Raw genomic sequence first — 18,742 nt, 5'->3', positions numbered from 1 at the left:
TTCTGGAAAGCAAGGTTGACACTAAAAAATACCAAAGTGTCGATCACCTCAAGCAGGCGTTTCGCCGGGAATGGGTCAAAATACCGCAGAGCAACATTCTGGTAGCGTATGACGGTTTCATTGGCCGTTTGAAGGCCATAATTCGTGCCAAAGGCGACCATTTCGAACAAATCTAAACTTATTCTAAAAATGTATGCTATTTCCAACATTTTTTCCTTTCATTCAATAAAATTAAAAATTAACAAGTAAAATACGAACGAATTTGGCAATTCTCAAAAACAATAAAATCCGTTAAAATCTTAGAAATACCGAATGTAGCCGTTATATTAGGGTCAATACAACGACATGGACCTGCATAGGTAATTATTTTCATTACAAAATTCAAATGTTAAATTTAGGAAAAAAATCGATGAATAATGTAGCTACAGTCTTAAAAATACCGAATATCGGGAGGTACCGTTATATGGGGGCTATACGAAGGTGTGGACCTGCACAATCAATTTTCTGTCTCAGGGTTTAGTGTTCATTGCGAACTTCAAATACCAAATTTGAAACAATTCCGTTGAATAATGTCGCTAAGATCATCAAAATACCGAATATCGGGAGGTACCTTAATATGGGGGCCATACGAAGACGTGGACCTGCACCTACAATTTTCTGCCTTAGGCTGTAGTATTCATTGCGAACTTTAAACACCAAATTTAAAACAATTCCGGTAAATAATGTCGCTAATATAATCAAAATACCGGATATGGCGAGGCACCGTTATAAGGGGGCTATATGAAGACGTGGACCTGCACAGACAATTTTCAGTCTTAGGCTGTAATATCCATTTCGAACTTCAAATGTTAAATTTGAAACACATGCCATGGACTTACATAGCCCAGTTTTAATATCATGCAGACATTACATATATTTGAGTAAAATTTTATCAACCTACTTCATTTCGTTCGGAAGCTAGAGTGATTTCCACAGACGGACGGACATCGCCAAATCGACATAGAATTTTATGATGATCTAGAATATATATACCTTGTGGGCTCTAAAATGTATATTTCGATGTGTTATAAACGAAATGACAAACTTAATATACCCTCCATACTATGGTGGAGGGTAAACAAGGCCTAAAACCTAGCAATAACTAAACTTAGGAGGTATCTTTAAATAAGTGCTAAAAAGGGCTGTATCAAATTGATATTTTTTGCTAGCCTGGGCTGTAGAAATTATTAAAGTAAATTTGGTGAAATTAAATAAAACACATGGTTAAATGAAAAATGTGGGTTCATGGTATATTTTTTAACCCTATTAAAAAGAAGAAGCTAAAAGACCCCTTTATTGGCTCGCTTGAGGGTTACAATTTTTTTCCAAAATTTTCCTCATATTTCTGTCTACAATTTTGCCGAAGGCACTACATATATACATAAAATCCACGGATTTCGAGGAATCTCAATTCGGAAATGTCCAAAAGTGTGGAAGATGTGCGAACATGCCCCCTCGATTTAAGCCGATATTTTCCGTAATTATTGAAAAAAGGCAAATTTGTCACGCGGTGTAATTGTAGTACGTATTTCCAAAACTATCTGTTTATTTCAGCCCTACCCACCAGCAGTAATACCAATATTTCCCTTGAGTCCTCGCTTCTTACCCTATGAGGTATTTGGAAATATCGTGTATTTTATATAGACTGTTGGTCTGTTGTAATCACGCTAGAGTCAAAACGAATTATGATAGGAAGGTAAAATTTTACATAGATCAGTCTTTTGTCTGCAAGCATGTCATATTCGAAGATATAGCGGTCCGCGATATCGTATGGCCACCATGTAATGGTATCTCCCGAAATTCGGTATTTTGATGATTTTAGCGACATTCTACACTGGAATTGTTTGAAACGTCTTCCCATAGCTTCCATTTAATGGTTTTCATTCAAGCGGTATTTTTCGACGGAAATTTTTGGAAATTTTTCATGTTCCTTCCAAATGGTGGAGGGTACTAAAAGTTCGGCCCGGTCGAACTTAGCTGCTTTTTTATTTGTTAACCTTTGAGTTGTCCGTAACCATTTGGCCCACGCGCTTTACGCTATGAGGAGTTCGTAACCTTTGGGTCCCCATATCCAGTACCTTGTATTACGACATCTGTGTTGTCCGTAAACATTTGGTACACGCGCTCAAGCCTTTGAGGTGTCCGTAACCCTTGAATCGCCATAACTAATACCTCGTGTTTTGACCTATGAGGTGTCCGTAAATTTGGCTCCACACGCTTATCTTATGAGATGTTCGTAACCCTCGGGTCTCCAAATTAATACTTGTGCTTTAACCTCTGAAGCATGCGTAACCCTTGGGTCCACGCGCTTCATTCTTTGAGGTGTCTGTAAGCCTTGGGTGTCTATAACTAATACCTCATGTTTTGACCTCTGAGGCGTATGTAACCTTTGGGTCCACGCCCTTAACCATATGAGGCGTTCGTAACCCTTGGGTCCACATAGCCAGTACCTTGTATTGCAAACTCTGAGGTATCCGTAACCTTTGGGTTCATGCTCTTACAATATAAAGTGCTCGTAACCCTTGGGTCTCCATAACTAATACCTCATGTTTGGACCTCTGAGGTGTCCGTAATCCTTGGTTTCACGTGCGGGAGTATTTAGACAGGTCTCCTAAAATGCCGAGAACACCACCGACGCCAAGCCATACGGTGTACTTACCCCGTGTACTTATCACCGCGATAATTGGAACCCCGCTTGTAGGCTTCCATTCCAAAGAAAGCCCAAATAATTTTTATAAATTTCTGGCCCCCTGTGAGCTTATACCAGCAACCAGGAGGAATTTGTATCGTACACGTGACCTCAATTTCGGAGTTCGTCGTATATGAAGGAATAATGCTGGAATCCCGATATTTATTATTTAGGTCTTTGCTGGTGCTTGTTGTTAAGATATGGAGGTAGTTTAAGAAATGCGTACTATATTTGTCCGAAAGCTACTAATTACTAAATAACATTAACACTGGGTAACAGAGTTCGGAATGAAATGATTCATATTTTTTATGCATTCTTTCTTTCATTGCTATTGACATGCATTTATTCGACAAAATGAACTAATTTCGTTGCTTTAAAGTGCCTTATTATTTTAGATGTTTGCCTTTTGACACACTGCAACAAAATTGTAGGTGATGCACCAAAAATAGCAATATATTCGTATGATTCGTTTACTGTTCTTTGATACTCTAATGCAGTGCAAACAATGGAGGTCAAAATATAATTAAAAAACATATAAGTGAGGCAGTTATTTTTGCTTAATGTTAGTCTGACTTTGTTATAAATATACCTCTACCATAGTATGGAGGGTATATTAAGTTTTTCATTCCGTCTGTAACATCTCAAAATATACATTTTAGACTCCACAAAGTATATATATTCTTGATCAGCATAAAATTCTATGTCGATTTAGCATTCTTCATAGTGGATACTGCAGCCTAAGACAGAAAACTGTGTGTGCATGTCCACGTCTTCGATAGCCCCATATAACGGCACCTCTCGATATTCGTGATTTTGATGATTTTAGCGACATTATTCACCGAAATTGTTTCAAATTGGAAGTTCGTAAAGGATACTAAACCAGTGACCGAAAAATGTCTATGCAGCCGAAGGACTTCGTATAGCCCCCATATAATGGTACCTCCCTATATTCGTTTTTTTTTTTTTTTTTTGATTTTAGCTACATTATTCACCGATTTTTTTTTTTGTTTTTTTTGAAGTTTCACATTTGAATTTTGCAATGGCTTATGACAAAAGTTGCCTAGGATTTTAATGGAACTTGGTGTAAAATGTTCCTTAAAAAAATCATTTATGCTTAAATCAAACAACAGTACGATTATTCGCTTGATTCGCCATTATTTCGTTGATTTTGTGAATGTTAGATGACATAACCAGATGACAAGCAATGCAATGCATTGATTTCATTGCATTCTTTTCTTATGAATGGTGTTGTGTGCTTTTGTTCCGAAGTGATGTGAGATGACAACAATATGCACTATTTTTGTGAATGCATTCATAGGCAATAAAAATTCCATTCAATCCTATCTCTGCTGGGTAAAGGAATAGGGCAGGAATCCAAAAATTTGTTTTTTAGGTCTCAGTTGGTGTCTATGTTCAAGATATGAAGGTGTTTGTGGAAATGAGTCCTATATTTGTACAAAAGTTACTAAATTTCTCTAAATTTAGGAATTGGGTGAAGGAATAATGCTGAAATTCCGAAAATTGATAATTAGGTCTCTCTTGGTGCCTGTGGATAAGATATGGAAGTGGTTTTGAAAAGGCATCCTATATTTGTACAAATGACGCAAAATTTGGATTTGGGTGAAGGAATAAGGCTGGAATCCTGATATTTGTTATGTAGGTCTCTTTTGTTGTCAGCAGTTAAAATATGGGGGTACTTTTGAAAATGCGTCCTATATTTGTAGAGAAGCTACTAACTACTAAATAACACTAAATTTGGTACTGGGTGAAGGAATAAGGCGGGAATTCCGATAGTTGTTATTTAGATCTCTTTTGTTGTCAGCAGTTAAAATTACGTCACTTGGTGTCTATGGTTAATATATGGAGGTGGTTTTGAAAATCCATACTACAGTATATGGTTAACATGTAGTATTTTTCGTATCCTTTCAGTACGAAAATCCAAAAATACGGCCGTATTTCAGTGTTACACCACCAAAGGTGATTAATATCAAGTGGAAATCCTATACACCAAATAACAGCAAATTTGGCTGGAAAATTTTTACCGGCTTGGTAGAAAATTACTGACTCCTATTGTTCCAAAATAATTGAATTGTCTGAATTCAATTATTTTTAATTATAATAATTTAATATTTAATTATTATTAAATTTCACCAAATAACGCTTTTTTAAAAATGCGCAACACTCCTCACTTGACCGATTTCTATGAAACAAAAGGTAGGAAGCTACTGATTTTGAGTCTCATTGCTGCCGTTTTGTTTTTTCTTCTTCTTATTTAACATTTTTTCCACGAAAACCATTCTGTCCTTTAACAAGAAATTCTGTTACAATAATTCTCCTCCATCGTCACCTGCCTTGCCAATAATATAATCACAAATAATACAATACGATCCAATAAACATAACCTGATAATATATATTATAATTGTACGCCTGTCATTCCGTTAGTTTTTTTTGGCCACATCTCATAATAAACAAATAAATATACACATTCAGATTATCATATTTACACTCCTACTCATAAACATACATAAATACAATGCCACCATAGACACACCAACGCACACATACACTGGTGGCCAAAACTAAAGCAACTGAAATTACAAGGAGAATGAATGCCCTGTAACTTTTTTAAAAATTAAGAAAATGAGAAAGTTTTTCTTGTTTTAAATAAGGTACTTTATTCACTTTTGCTTCCTTCGACAATTTCGCTTGTCATAAATCCTTTTTGAGAAGTTTTTTACAACAGTATGTGTTTTTCTTTTCGTTTTTTAAGTACTGCCCAAAAAATTTTAAAAATGGCTAGAAGCAAATACAGTACCTGAATAAAACAGCAAATTATCAGTGACTATCAAAACAACATATCACAGAAAATGATTTCCGATAAATATTTCATAAATATTTATGTGATTTCATAATTATTTCTGTATACTAAGTCGGTTTTTTGAAACTGGATGAGTAGTAACAGTCTATAACGGATGAAGGCCATGAAAAACTTCAGCCCGTACTGATCCACAAATTGTGAGAGAAATAAAAAACAACCATTTAAGAGTTCAACTGGATTGGTGAGAGAGCAATCATTGGATATAAGCTCGAGATCAGTGCGTAGACGAGTAGTGGCAGCTGGTCTGCATGCCCGTAAGACATCAAAAAACCATTTATATCTGAAAAAATCAAAAAGACTTTCGGAAACAAAAAATTAAGTGGAATCAAGCTCAATGGAAATAACATTATTTCTGAGATGAGTCTACGTTTAATATTAAAGGCACAGATGTGAAAAATTTTACGGCGAGAAGACCAAAAAATGAAGGACTCAAGCCGCAGTGTTGCAAAGGTACAGTGAAGCATGAGGGTGGGTCAAAAATGGCGTGGCGCTGTTTTTCTTTCTATGGATTTGGGCCTATCCATAAAATAAAGGAAGTTGTGGATCGGTTTGTTTACAAAGATGTGGTGGACATCACGTTGTACCCTTACGCTGAGTAAAATATTCGGCTGATTTGGGTGTTTCAGCATGACAATGATCCCAAACTTGTATCAAAACTTGTCAAATATAGGTTGCGGGAGTCAAAAATTGATGTTTTGTTATGGCCGGCACAATCACCTGACCTAAACTCCATAGAAAACCTTTGGAGTATCGTAGATAGGAAGATCAAGCGAGTTTCGGAAATAAATAAGCACAACTTTTTCTAAAGAATTCGGGGTGCCTGGGAAAGCACACCCAAGGATCAAATTGAGCGTGTTATAGATTCAATGCCTCGTAGGTGTGTAGCTGCTATCAAAAATAATGGTTATGCTATCGACTACTAGCCAAAATTTAATTATTTTAAAATAAAAAATCAAAAGTTGCTTTAGTTTTGACCAAGCAAAAATTGGGTCATTTTAGTTTTCCACATATTATTTTTCATTCAAAATTATTTTTGTATTTTTAATTTTAGTTTCTTAAAAGTGAATTAAACCCCTCATTTAAAACTGGAAAAATAATTACGATTTGTTTATTTTTGTAAAAGTTAAAGGACATTTATTGTCTTTGCGATTTAAGTTGCTTTAGTTAGTTTTGGCCACCAGTGTATATAAAAATTTATAAATATTTTATTCACAATTGTCCTTATGACCTTTTTTCCACAAAAGGATATCGATGATGATGTTGATGACGATGACGATTTTGCTTAAATGTTCAATTCACATCAATTTTTGCTCCATTGAATATTTTACGCCTCTTGTGTCACTTTGCCTATGACGTATCTTGTCCGTCCGTCGGTTCGATCGTCCGTCCAATGTACCATATATGAGGAAATTTCTATTAATTTTTATGTGAGAAAATATTATGCGTTATCGATAGTTTCAATTTTTTGTTTTTCTTCCCAAGCTGTGTTGGTATGTGAGGGTATGTGCACCCTCTTACATCTGTAGTTTTGTTACAATATTCATACATATATGTATGAAACAAATATATTTAAACATTCTCTTCTTAGGCATTTAAATGTAAAATATATTTTTTTGGGTTGGACCTTTGAATAAATTGACGCACAAAATTAACATTTTGTTGCATTAAATGTTGAATATCTAATACTCTTAAGAAAAATACATTCAGTAAGACGGGTCTTAAGACGGTCGTTGTCAACTGCATGATAGCCTACACAACCATGCATATTTAGCAGAGTTATCTGTAACTAATAAGCGTTTATATTGGGAATTTGTGTGAAGTAAATCAAATCATCTTTAAAGTGTTTGAACTTTGGAATGGAATGAAATTTAAACATGAGAAATATTTGAATTTTGAAGGAAGTATTCCGTCGCTTATATGTCACCTTACTTATCATGTATTTCAAGATTGCATATTATGATTTTGAAAAGACTACAACATGAAATCGAAGGAAACATATATATGGAAGCTATAGCTATATCTGACTCAATTTGGTGCATAATTGGCAATCCCATTACTGAATGTTCGTGCTATAATCCAAAATTCAATGTAATTGGTCATACGTGACTGGGTGGGTGCTTTATTTACTTCAAATTTTGGGGATATATATATGAGAGCTATATCCAAATCTGAGCCGATTTTGAAAAAAAAAATGACCAAGTCATTTCTAGGCGGTATCTGATAACTTGTACCAAATATTATTGATATGGAGAGTATTCAGGGTGAGATACAGAGGGTATATACAATTTGATACGGTCAAAACGTGCCTAGTCGAAATAACGGTTTTAGACCCTAAGTCTCCTTGGACCAAGTTTCATAACATTTGGAGTCAATCTAGCGATGTCCGTCCGTCCTTCTGTGTGGCTGGCTGTTGCTCACGATAACTCTCGAAGAGAGTATCCGATTTAGTCCAAACTGGGCATATCGTAATATTTTTGTCAAACTTATATCGAGTTAGGAGATTGGCAATATCGGCCCACTCCTTCTGGTACCTCCCTCACAAAATGTCGAAATTTTCAAAAAATATATTTTTGGCACAGAAAGAGAAAGGATAATCCGATTTTGCTCCAACTTTGCTAATCGTAATATTTGCGTCAGTTCTAGGTCAGGCGCCAAAATGGATAACATTGGTCCACTCCATCAAAAGGTCCGATTGTCTTCAAATTTCACACATCCTACTTTTTTATGAACCCAAAATCTGGCAGTAAGATGGAATATATCGGTCCTCTCCTTCGGGTACCTCCACCACAAACGCTCGAAATTTGGATATACATGAAGTTCATCAAAAGCAAAATCAACATCCGATTTCATTCCAGTCATGGTACATCTCATTATTTATAATATTGACCAAACCCACTCCATAGAGGGTCAAGAGTTTTAAAATTCATAACAGAAGTAACAATATTTTAAAAGAATCGAACATTGGCTGAGGGTATACATCTGTCGGCTAAACTGAGGAATACTTTTTTACTTGTTTCAGTTGTATATAACCTTGTATATAAACTTTGTCTTTGAAAAAATTTCAATATAAAATAGAATAAATTATTTATATAGAAGCTATAACTATATCTGAATCCATTTGGACCATAATTGACAGATTCTATGGTGGAAATTTATCGTATGATCCAAAATTCAATCCAATTGGACAAATGTAGCCAGAGTTTGGGCATCATTTATGTCAAATTAGAGTAAAATATTGAATTAGAGCTATATACAAATCTGAACCGATTTTGACAACATTTGGCAGATATCTTGTAACGAATATGGAATGGATATTTTCGAATTTACGGACTTAATAACCAAATAGGATGAAACATGTACATGGTGAGATATAAAAACTGCAATTTTTACATTTTTTTTTTTAAATTTTATTGAATGAAAGCAAAAAACTTCGGAAATGGCATCAAATTTTAGAATAAGTTTATATATTTTCGAATTGGTCACCTTTGGCACGAATTATGGCCTTCAAACGGACAATGAAACCGTCACACACTGCCCGAATGTAGCTCAGAGGTATTTTGGACCATTACCGGCGAAGCGCTTGATTCAGGGGATCGACACTTTGGTATTCTTTAGTGTCAACCTTGCTTTCCAAAATAATCCAGACACAATAGTCCAACAGATTTATATCCGGAAATTGTGCGGCCATTGTGCGCTGGAAATGGATGCGAGAAACCTAATTTTTTTACCATTCTTGTGTGGCGTGTGCTGAGTGCGATGGTGCTGAGTCTTGTTGGAATGTCTAAGGTCTGCAGCAAAATGTTGGCGTGCCCAAGGCTTTAATATACCATCCAGAATATTTTCGCGATAATATTCGGCATTTATTCTGGTGACGCGGTCGATTAATACGAGCTGAGAGCGACCATCGGCTATTATGACGGCCCACACCGTCACCATGGCCGGCGCTTGAGTTCTGGTGGCCAACCGAAGGTGCATATTTTCAGCTGACCTCTTTGGCAAGCCAAAACGATCATTTTGTTTGTTTACAAACTTTCTCATCGGAGAAAATCAAATTCGGCAGTTCACCACTTTCGGCCAAGCGAAGCAACTCTTTAGCTCTTCTAAGTCTATTTTCTTTCAGTTGCGCTGTAAGTTCTTGTACTTTTTGGAATTTTAATGGATTTACCTGGAGCTCATTTTTCAATATTTTCCGAATGGAATAATGCGATATGCTCAGCTCAGGAGCCATTTTTCGGCTACTGCGTCGCTGGTTTCTTCCGTCTACTTCTTTGATGTCAGGTTACTCTACCCGCTCCACGGTAACGAGCGATTGTACGCGACACAAAAGATTTATTCACATTTAAATGCTGGAGTGCTCTAACGGTAGCCTCTTGTGGTTTCCCAGCCAAATATAATAAAATCATACTATCACGCTTGAATTCCATGGCGAATAAATTTGCTTCTGGAAAATTCTCACCAAAATTCTTTTGTTCGCTTGTAACCAATATAATGAGCTGTCACTGGAATAACTTTAACAGCTGTCAGACGAGTGGCTTAGAAATGACAGCAGTCTGAAGTTGGTTGCTGTCTTTACATCTCACCCTGTATATTCAACCAATTTTGGGTTAATTCTGCACCAAATGATCAATATCAGTCCAGAAGTCCTGAATTTTGGTACAACCTACCAAATTCGGTCTAGAAACAAGTATATCGAAGTTATAGAAAATTGGTTCGATTGCATTCGACATCAATTATATTTTGTACCAGATATTAGATACAGTTCAGAAATACCTCTGCTAAATTCTATCAAGATCGGTTCAGATTTGGATGTAAGTCTCATATATATCTTCAACCGATTTCGGGTTAATTGTGCACCAAATGGCCAATAAAAATCCAAATGACCTGAATTGTGGCATATCCAACCGAATTCAGTCTAGAAGCAAGTACTTCGAATTCGAAGAAAATCGGTTCAGATATAGCTATAGCTCCCATTAATATGTTTCATCGGATATGGTGTTTCCGTCCCTCACATTCATATCAACTATATTTGGTACCAGATATCTTTTAAAGCTCGAAAATACCTTTGCCAAATTTTATCGATATCGGCTAAGATTTAATATAGCTCTCATATATGTCCTTAAAGCGATTTCAGGTTTATTGTGGCTAATATCAGCCCAAATGGAGTGAATTTCACTCAATCAGATACCTGAGATGAATATGGAATTTATGATTTCGAATAAAATTTGATATAAATGTTCGATTTTCTTGTCATTTTGCCCATATGAATACTTCGCTAGACATATCTGGTACCTCACTCACATTTCAACATTTTCTAAAACTTATCACTTATCTCATATTAAGTAAAGGAAGTAGTCGATATAGTCCAAACCTGGCACCTCGCAATATTCTTACCATATTTATTTAGGTCTGATACAAAATGGACAATCTTGGTCAATTCCTTCGGAACTTACTACATAGAGGGTGAGCTATTCGAATAATCATAACAGAATTAAAAACATTTAAATAATCGAATATTGACTGAGGGTATATATCTGTCGGCAACACCGACAGATACTTTTTATCTTTTTATATCCTCCACCATACTATGGAGGGTATATTAATTTTGTCATTCCGTTTGTAACTCCTCGAAATACTCGCGTCAGACCCAATAAAGTATATATATTCTTGATCAGCGTAAAATTCTAAGACGATTTAGCCATGTCCGTCTGTCTGCCTGTCTTTCGAACAAATTGAGATAGAAGGCTAAAATTTTGCACACATGTATATTTTGCCAGTAGGCAGGTTAAGTTCGTAAATGGGCCATTTAGGTCCATGTTATCATATAGCCCCCATATAACGGTACCTCCGGATATTCGGTATTTTGATGATTTTAGCGACAATATTCACCGGAATTGTTTCAAATTTGGCATTTGAAGCTCAAAATGGATACTACAGCCTAAGACAGAAAATTACCTGTGCAGGTTCACGTCTTTGTATAGCCTCCATATAACGGTACCCCCCGATATTGGGTATTTTGATGATTTTAGCGACATTATTTACCGGAAGCGTTCCAAATTTGGTATTTGAAGTTCGTAATAGATACTTCGGCATAAAACAGAAAATGGGCTATGTAGGTCCACGTCTTCGTATAGCCCCCATACACCGTACCCCCCGATATTCGGTATTTTGATGATTTTAGCGACATTATATACCGGGATTGTTTCAAATTTCGCATGTGAAGTTCGTAATGGATATTTCAGCCCATGGCAGAAAATTGTCTGTGCAGGTCCACGTCTTCGTATAGCCCCCATATAACGGTACCACCTATATTCGGTATTTTAATGATTTTAGCTACATTATAAACAGATTTTTCTTCAAGTTTCGCATTTAAATATTGTAATAACTTATGACAAAAGTTGTCTATGCAGGTACAAGTCGTCGTATAGGCATTCGGTATTTTTAAAATTTTAACAGAATTTTTAACGAATTTTTTTTTTTGGAATTTGCCAAATTTGTACCAAATGGTGGAGGGTATTAAAAGTTCGGCCCGGCCGAACTTACAGCTTTTTTACTTGTTAGCTTTTATTTTTGATCAGATATTTAGTCGTGAATTATTAATTTTTTTCAAATAACCAAAACTCCTTAAATATTGATCTTTTAAAAAAGTACTCCACTCGGACTCTACCAATTCTCTGAGAAATCAACGATTTCACCTTACTTGGGATGGAGCAAAACTGGTTTCTCTTTTCTGTGTGGTTCGACTTTAATTACATTCAACTCATACCATTTCATACTTCTTGTTTTCAAACCTAGATGCAACAACAACAACAAATCACTTCCACACATCAATTACGTTCACTTGTAGTCTGCATGCTTGTTCATAAAATTTATATTTCCACCCCCATCCTACATTCCCTCCAAGGGTCATAAAAGTGGGCGAGTGTAAACAGAACTCCAATGCAATAAACGAAAGGCAGCAAAAATCTTCCATGTTCATATCGATTTGTTTCTTGGTAAATATTATTTTTTCTCCCAAAATTTTCCCCAGCTAGAACCGAAGCAATGTTAATTTTATAGTCGGTTAGAAATGCTTTTTGGGGTTTTGATATCTATAAGACCAAAGAACATTATCGACATCCTTCTGTTGCGGATGGTGGTGCTGGTGCATTTCGTCCGTTATCCTTTCATCAATCTACGACTCATCATCTTGTAAAATTCAATTCGTTTTGGTTACGAGGCAAATATGAAAGGGGAACAGGGAGTAGGTAAATTGAAAGGATATGCTCACGTCATTTTGATGGACACACGAAATGGTCGAGAATTTCAGGGGGGAATGGCATGTTAACGCCTTTGCTCTGTACTTTATTTATGACGCCCACACGCACTCACTCACTCATGCAACAAACATTAAACCTGGGTCCATGTCTCCCTGGCTGGTTGGCTGGCTGGCTGCCTTTCATTGTTCCATTATCATCATCTTGGCCATTCACTTGCCCATCATTACACATCAACAAAGTGGACAAGAGAAAAAGCGAAAATTGAAATTCATAATCTTGTGACAGAAATCTCAGTACGCTCTCAACTCCTTAAAAGTGACAGTCGCATGGTGGGCAGGGTGTGGGCGGTTTGATGGTCGCATGGTATATTGGGCATTAATGATGACGAAGCTGCTGCCTGCCGTTGTTGGTGTTGTTGTGGCCGCTGTTGTTGTGTGCATGAAGAATTGAAGGTTTTATGGCTGGCAAGGAATTTACGATGTGGAAATGCGAGACGAAGATAGAATTGAGAATGAAGTGCGAACAACCACTCGGCATCAAAATGATTGATTGTACACATTTTTATCATCAACTATATAAACTGTACACTAAGGATGTATGTGTGTGTGTGCGTATATATATATACTTGTGTACTTGTTGGGACAGCAAGAAATATACAGCGTCATCATCACGGCCATTTATTTTGGAGTGAAGTGAAGTAAAGTAAATGAGAATTTTTCCAGGCCTGTGGATGTAATGGCCTTAGTTTTGGTGGAAGAGTGTGCAAATAAACAAGGCCTATGGCTGTATGATCAGGAAGAGAAGTTTTAAAGCGCAGAAAAAATTTGAGGGCCAAATGAATTGGATAACCCACTACAGTGTCATGTAAACACACTACATTTTACATTACTAGTAAGTGGAAAATTCAATTTTTTCAATAATTACGGGGAAAATCGAGCAGATTATTAAAGTAGAGCTAAATAAATTAAAAAGTATCCGTCGGTTTTGCCGACAGTTGTAAGCCTTCAGCCAATATTCGATTATTTTAATATATTTTGACTTCTATTATGATTATTCAAATGTTTGACCCTCTATGGCGTAGGTTCCGAGAGAATGGGTCAATATTGTCCATTTCGTATCGGACCTAAATAATTATGATATTGGACTATACTCGTTATTCCCTTCATTTAGTGTCGGATATTCCTCGCAGTGAAAAAGGCGGTTAGATCAACTAAGTGGGCATTTAACCGATTGCATCTATGATCCGGTCCGGACGCAACGAGTGTACAATCATCTGCGTATGTTATTAGCTCTATGCCGTCTGGAGGGCGTGGAATGTCAAAAAGGTAGAGGTTAAACAGTTCCGGAGATATCACACCACCTTTGGGAACTCCATGTTTCACTCTACGGTAGCTCGACTTCTTGTTTCTGAACTTCAAACTTGGCCGGAGGGCGGTGAGTTCAATGTTCTCGAACAGTGTGGCATGATTGACTGTATCAAAAGCTTTTTATAAATCAAGTGCCACCAAAACTGTTCTGTCACACGGCCTGTTCTGATTGAGTCCTCTCTGTGCTATGCAATTTCCGGAATCCGTGTTGATGATCAGCTACTGGGAAACACTCTCTTAAGCTGGGGAGGAGTAAAGCTTAGATGAAGCCTAAAGATATCGGCCTGTATGAATCACTTTTGCTGGCATCCTTGCCTGGCTTCAGTAGCGGGACCAACATGCCCATTTTCCAGGCATCGGTAACTATAAGGGTGGCTAACGACAGGTTGAGGAATTTGGTGAGATACTCAACTCCTGGTTCATCCAGTTGCTTCAACATCACTATAGGGATTCCGTCAGGACCAAACGCTTCGAATGATTTTGCGCTTCTGATGACATGTGAAACATCTTACAACGTAAATTGTGGTGGTATATCCTAGGCTGGAAGAGGATTCTTCTCTTAGCCCTGTCACTCATGGGGTGCTCAATGAATTTCCGGTTGAAATAACACGCGCACCTCTTCGGATCTGTAACTTCTTAAATTAATGTGATAGATGTCCCATCATCCTTTTTTCCAGGGTTCGAGAGCAACTTAACCGTTGCCCAAAATTCCGGTACTGGTTTTGCAATGCTTCAGATGTTCTAGCCACTTTTCCGTTTATGCTCACCGACTAACCTGTTTACCTTCAGATTAAGTTCCCTGACTCTGGAGTTATTAGGGTTAGAACAGCTTATTTGCTAATCCCGATTATCTGCTGGGAAATTTGGTCTTATTTCAGGCATTTGACCAGCAGGTAGCGAGCGGCTGCAGTTTTGACGATGTCCTTAAAAACACCTATGTGTGAAATCGGGTGGTCTGTTGAGCCTAGCGAAATGACTGATTGCCACGTTACGTCATTCGTCAGACCTGAGGACACGATGGACATGCCCGGCGAACTGTGGCAGTCTCACCTTATTCTGGTGGGAGCGTCCTGGTTCACTGTGCAAAACCTGGAGTTATCGATTTGCTCAGCCAGCGCCATGCCTCTCTGGTCATTACCTAGGACGGAATGCCATGATGACATTGAAATCCCCTAGCACCAGACGGTTATTGCCTACCAGAAGCGAGATAGAGTGGTGCAATAGGAACGCTAATCCTCCACCTCCATTTCTGGTGCGATCTTCTCTCAATACGTTGTATCCATCACTACTTTAAGTAAAATTTCCAAAACTCCCATTCCTATCCCAATCCTACACTACGACAGTATCTTATTTAAAATTTTTAGGATACCAGCTCTATTGCTCGCCCAAATCCAAATTGTACCAAATTTGGTATCATTAACTACACTTAAATTTAAACTTTCAAAACTACCTACATCATACAGTCCGAAAGAAATTATATTTCCTAATTTTCAGGATACCACCTCTATTGATTCACCCAAATCCAATTGTTCCAAATTTAATACCATTTTATACACTTGAGTACGAATTTTCATAATATTGAAAAATAAGCTTAGAGTAAAGCCATTGAAATTCCAAAAAGTGCAAGAACTTACACCGCAACGGAAAGAAAATAGACTCAAAATAGCTAAAGAGTTGCTTCGCTTGGCCGAAAGTCGTGAACTGTCGAATTTGGCTTTCTCCGATGAGAAAACATTCGTTGTCCAGCAGTTTGTAAACAAACAAAATGATTTCGTTTACTTGCCAAAGTGGTCAGCTGAAACTGTGCACCTTCGGTTGGCCACCAGAACTCAAGCGCCTGCCATGGTGATGGTGTGGGCCGTCATAACAGCCGATGTTCGCTCTCCGCTCGTATTAATCGACCGTGGCTTCAGAATAAATGCCGAATATCGTCGTGAACATATTCGGACGGGCACGTAAACATTTGGCCGCAGACCTTGGACATCCAACAGGATCAGCACCATCGCACTCAGCACGAGCGCCACCCAAGAATGGTTACAAAATGAGGTTCCTCGCTTCATTTCCAGCGCACAATGACCCACAAAATCTCCGAAAACCAATCCGTTGGACTATAGTGTCTGGAGTATTTTGGAAAGCATGGTTGTGACGATACTAAAGTATCGATCACCTAAAGCAAGCACTTCGCCGGGAAGGGCCAAATACCACAGAGCAACATTCGGACAGCGGTGACGGTTTGGCCGTTTGAAAGCCATAATTCGTGCCAAAGGTGACCAATTCGAAAATCTAAACTTATTCTAAAATTTGATGCTATTTCCGGCATTCTTTGCTTTCATTCAATAAATTAAAAAAAATGTAAAAATTATGGCGTTTGACTTTGTTGCAGTTTTTTCCATGTCACCCTGAACATCATTCATTCCAATAGAAATCTTATTTTCAAATTTACAATTCAAATTCAACCGGTGTATCCAAAATTTAAATGTACCAATTTAGTACCATTTAGTACAACATAAGTACGAATTTCCCAAACTATTTACATTCCATAGTACCATTTAGTACACACAACATAATTCGGTCTTTCAATGCGATAACAAGATTACAATTTCTAAATTTAGGAACCCACTCCATTGTATTCCCAAAAGTTTAAATTGCACCAAATTTAGTACCATTTAGTACAACATAAGTACGAATTTCCCAACTATTTACATTCCTCGGCCCTAGAATGTAATAGTAAATTTTATTTGCAAATGTCGGAATTCCAGCTCTATCGGCTAACCAAAATCGAAATTGTACCAAATTTAGTACCAGTCTTGCACATAGAGGTTGCCCATATTCGACGGACCCATCTAGCAACGCCATAACTTTTTGACCGAGATGTCACATCGCTTAATGACATACCGCGTTTGAAGCGTCAGTCCAGGCAGATTTTACCATGAACCAATACAAGAAGTCAATTGTGAAAACTCAACGTGCTTTTTAAAACATTAAAAAATGTGGGAAGTGCGCCTTCTAAGAAACACCATTAAGCGTTTATACGAAAATGTTCGACTGGTAAGGCTCTTTCTAATCCGAAGAGGCCATATAAAAGTCGACCAAGGCGATCGGCCGAGAATATCGCTGCCGTACGAGCCAGTGTTGAGAGGTCCCCAAGAACATCCCAAAATCGCCGTTCTCAGCAGTTGGGCATGGCTCGGTCCAATTTACACAACGGATTGTTCGCATTGATTTGCATTTGTTCCCGTACAAAATTCAATTGACGCAAAGAATGTTGCCTGCGGACAAGCCTCGTCGTTGATTGGCCCAAAGGTCCGTCGAATATGGGCAACCCTGTAAGTACACATTTCGAAAAACCTCCTTTTTTGCTCTAACCATTCACATGATACGAAATGGTACCAAATGTAGTACATGTTAGTACTTTTCGCACATTTGTAGTGCGAATTTCCAAAAAAAAAACTCTTTGGTACATTATCATCACAGTAGTTTATCCATCAGCATTCCTCATTCCAAAATTTAAGCTCTATTTCTAGCTCTGCTGCTTCCTCAAATACAAAAGTACCATATTTAGTACCTTTAATACTGTTCGTACCATTGTTGTATGGATTTAAAATCCAGCCTTATTTGACCCTTTTGGATTTCATTTCAAGATTTAAATTCTGAGACGTCTAAACTTTACTCACCCCCCTACCCACTCCCTCTCTCTCTTCCCTAATATCTGACGATCAGTATTTACTAAAGGCCCCACATTCTTGGGCTTCTTAGAAAATATATTTGCCTTTATTCTTTGCCAACTGATGAAATGGTGTCAGTGGATAAGTGTTGTGTATATATGTATGTGTGTATGTAATTGAAGTATATATATATGTACAACTGACACTTGGTGAGTTGCAGATCTTCTGCTGCTGTTGTGATACTCACCAATTATAGTCAATAGACTAACAACACCAAAGGCGGATGTGATGAACATGACACTCATAAGGACCCTCGTCACGTTTCGTTGGCGTATTTATTGGATTAAAAGTTTCCAATCGTTTGGCTCCTCAAACTCCAGCGAATAACGGGGTTCTCCGCTGTATTGTGGCGGCCGAATGTAATAAGTGCCAGTTCGTCGCCTTTTCGCCGCATCCTGATACCTACGAAGAGAACGCAAGAATAGACGGAAAATATCAGTGATGGAAGATGAGAGCGTAACGAACGAACAAAAACTAAAACATTGAAAAAAAATTGAGATAAAATTGAAAAGAAAATTATGAAATTAACTAGGCGAGCAAATACTTTTCAAAATTACTTAATATTACAAAACATATCTTCCCATTCCTCAGGGGTTGGGGGAGGGGGGAGAGACGTGCTTCTTGGTTCCGGCATTGTTTGGTATTAGTTGCGGTCCTTAAGATGAGGGAGATACGAAGAAGCGAAAATTTTGTGTTTTACTAAGATTTATCATAACCATGAGCGCGGTGGAGATTAGTGGATTCGTTCAAAATGTTACACACAACTTTTGAGCATATTAAGATATA

At 37.5% G+C, this 18,742-nt stretch overlaps 1 pseudogene; it reads right to left on the bottom strand.

The window, feature by feature from the left end:
• Positions 1-18,742, bottom strand: part of LOC131800463 (uncharacterized) — a 130,068-nt pseudogene that overhangs the window by 83,239 nt on the left and 28,087 nt on the right.

The sequence above is a fragment of the Musca domestica genome, unplaced genomic scaffold (genome assembly GCF_030504385.1).
Source record: "Musca domestica strain aabys unplaced genomic scaffold, Musca_domestica.polishedcontigs.V.1.1 78, whole genome shotgun sequence".
NCBI lineage: Eukaryota > Metazoa > Arthropoda > Insecta > Diptera > Muscidae > Musca > Musca domestica.
This window is presented reverse-complemented; position numbering and strand designations above follow the sequence as displayed.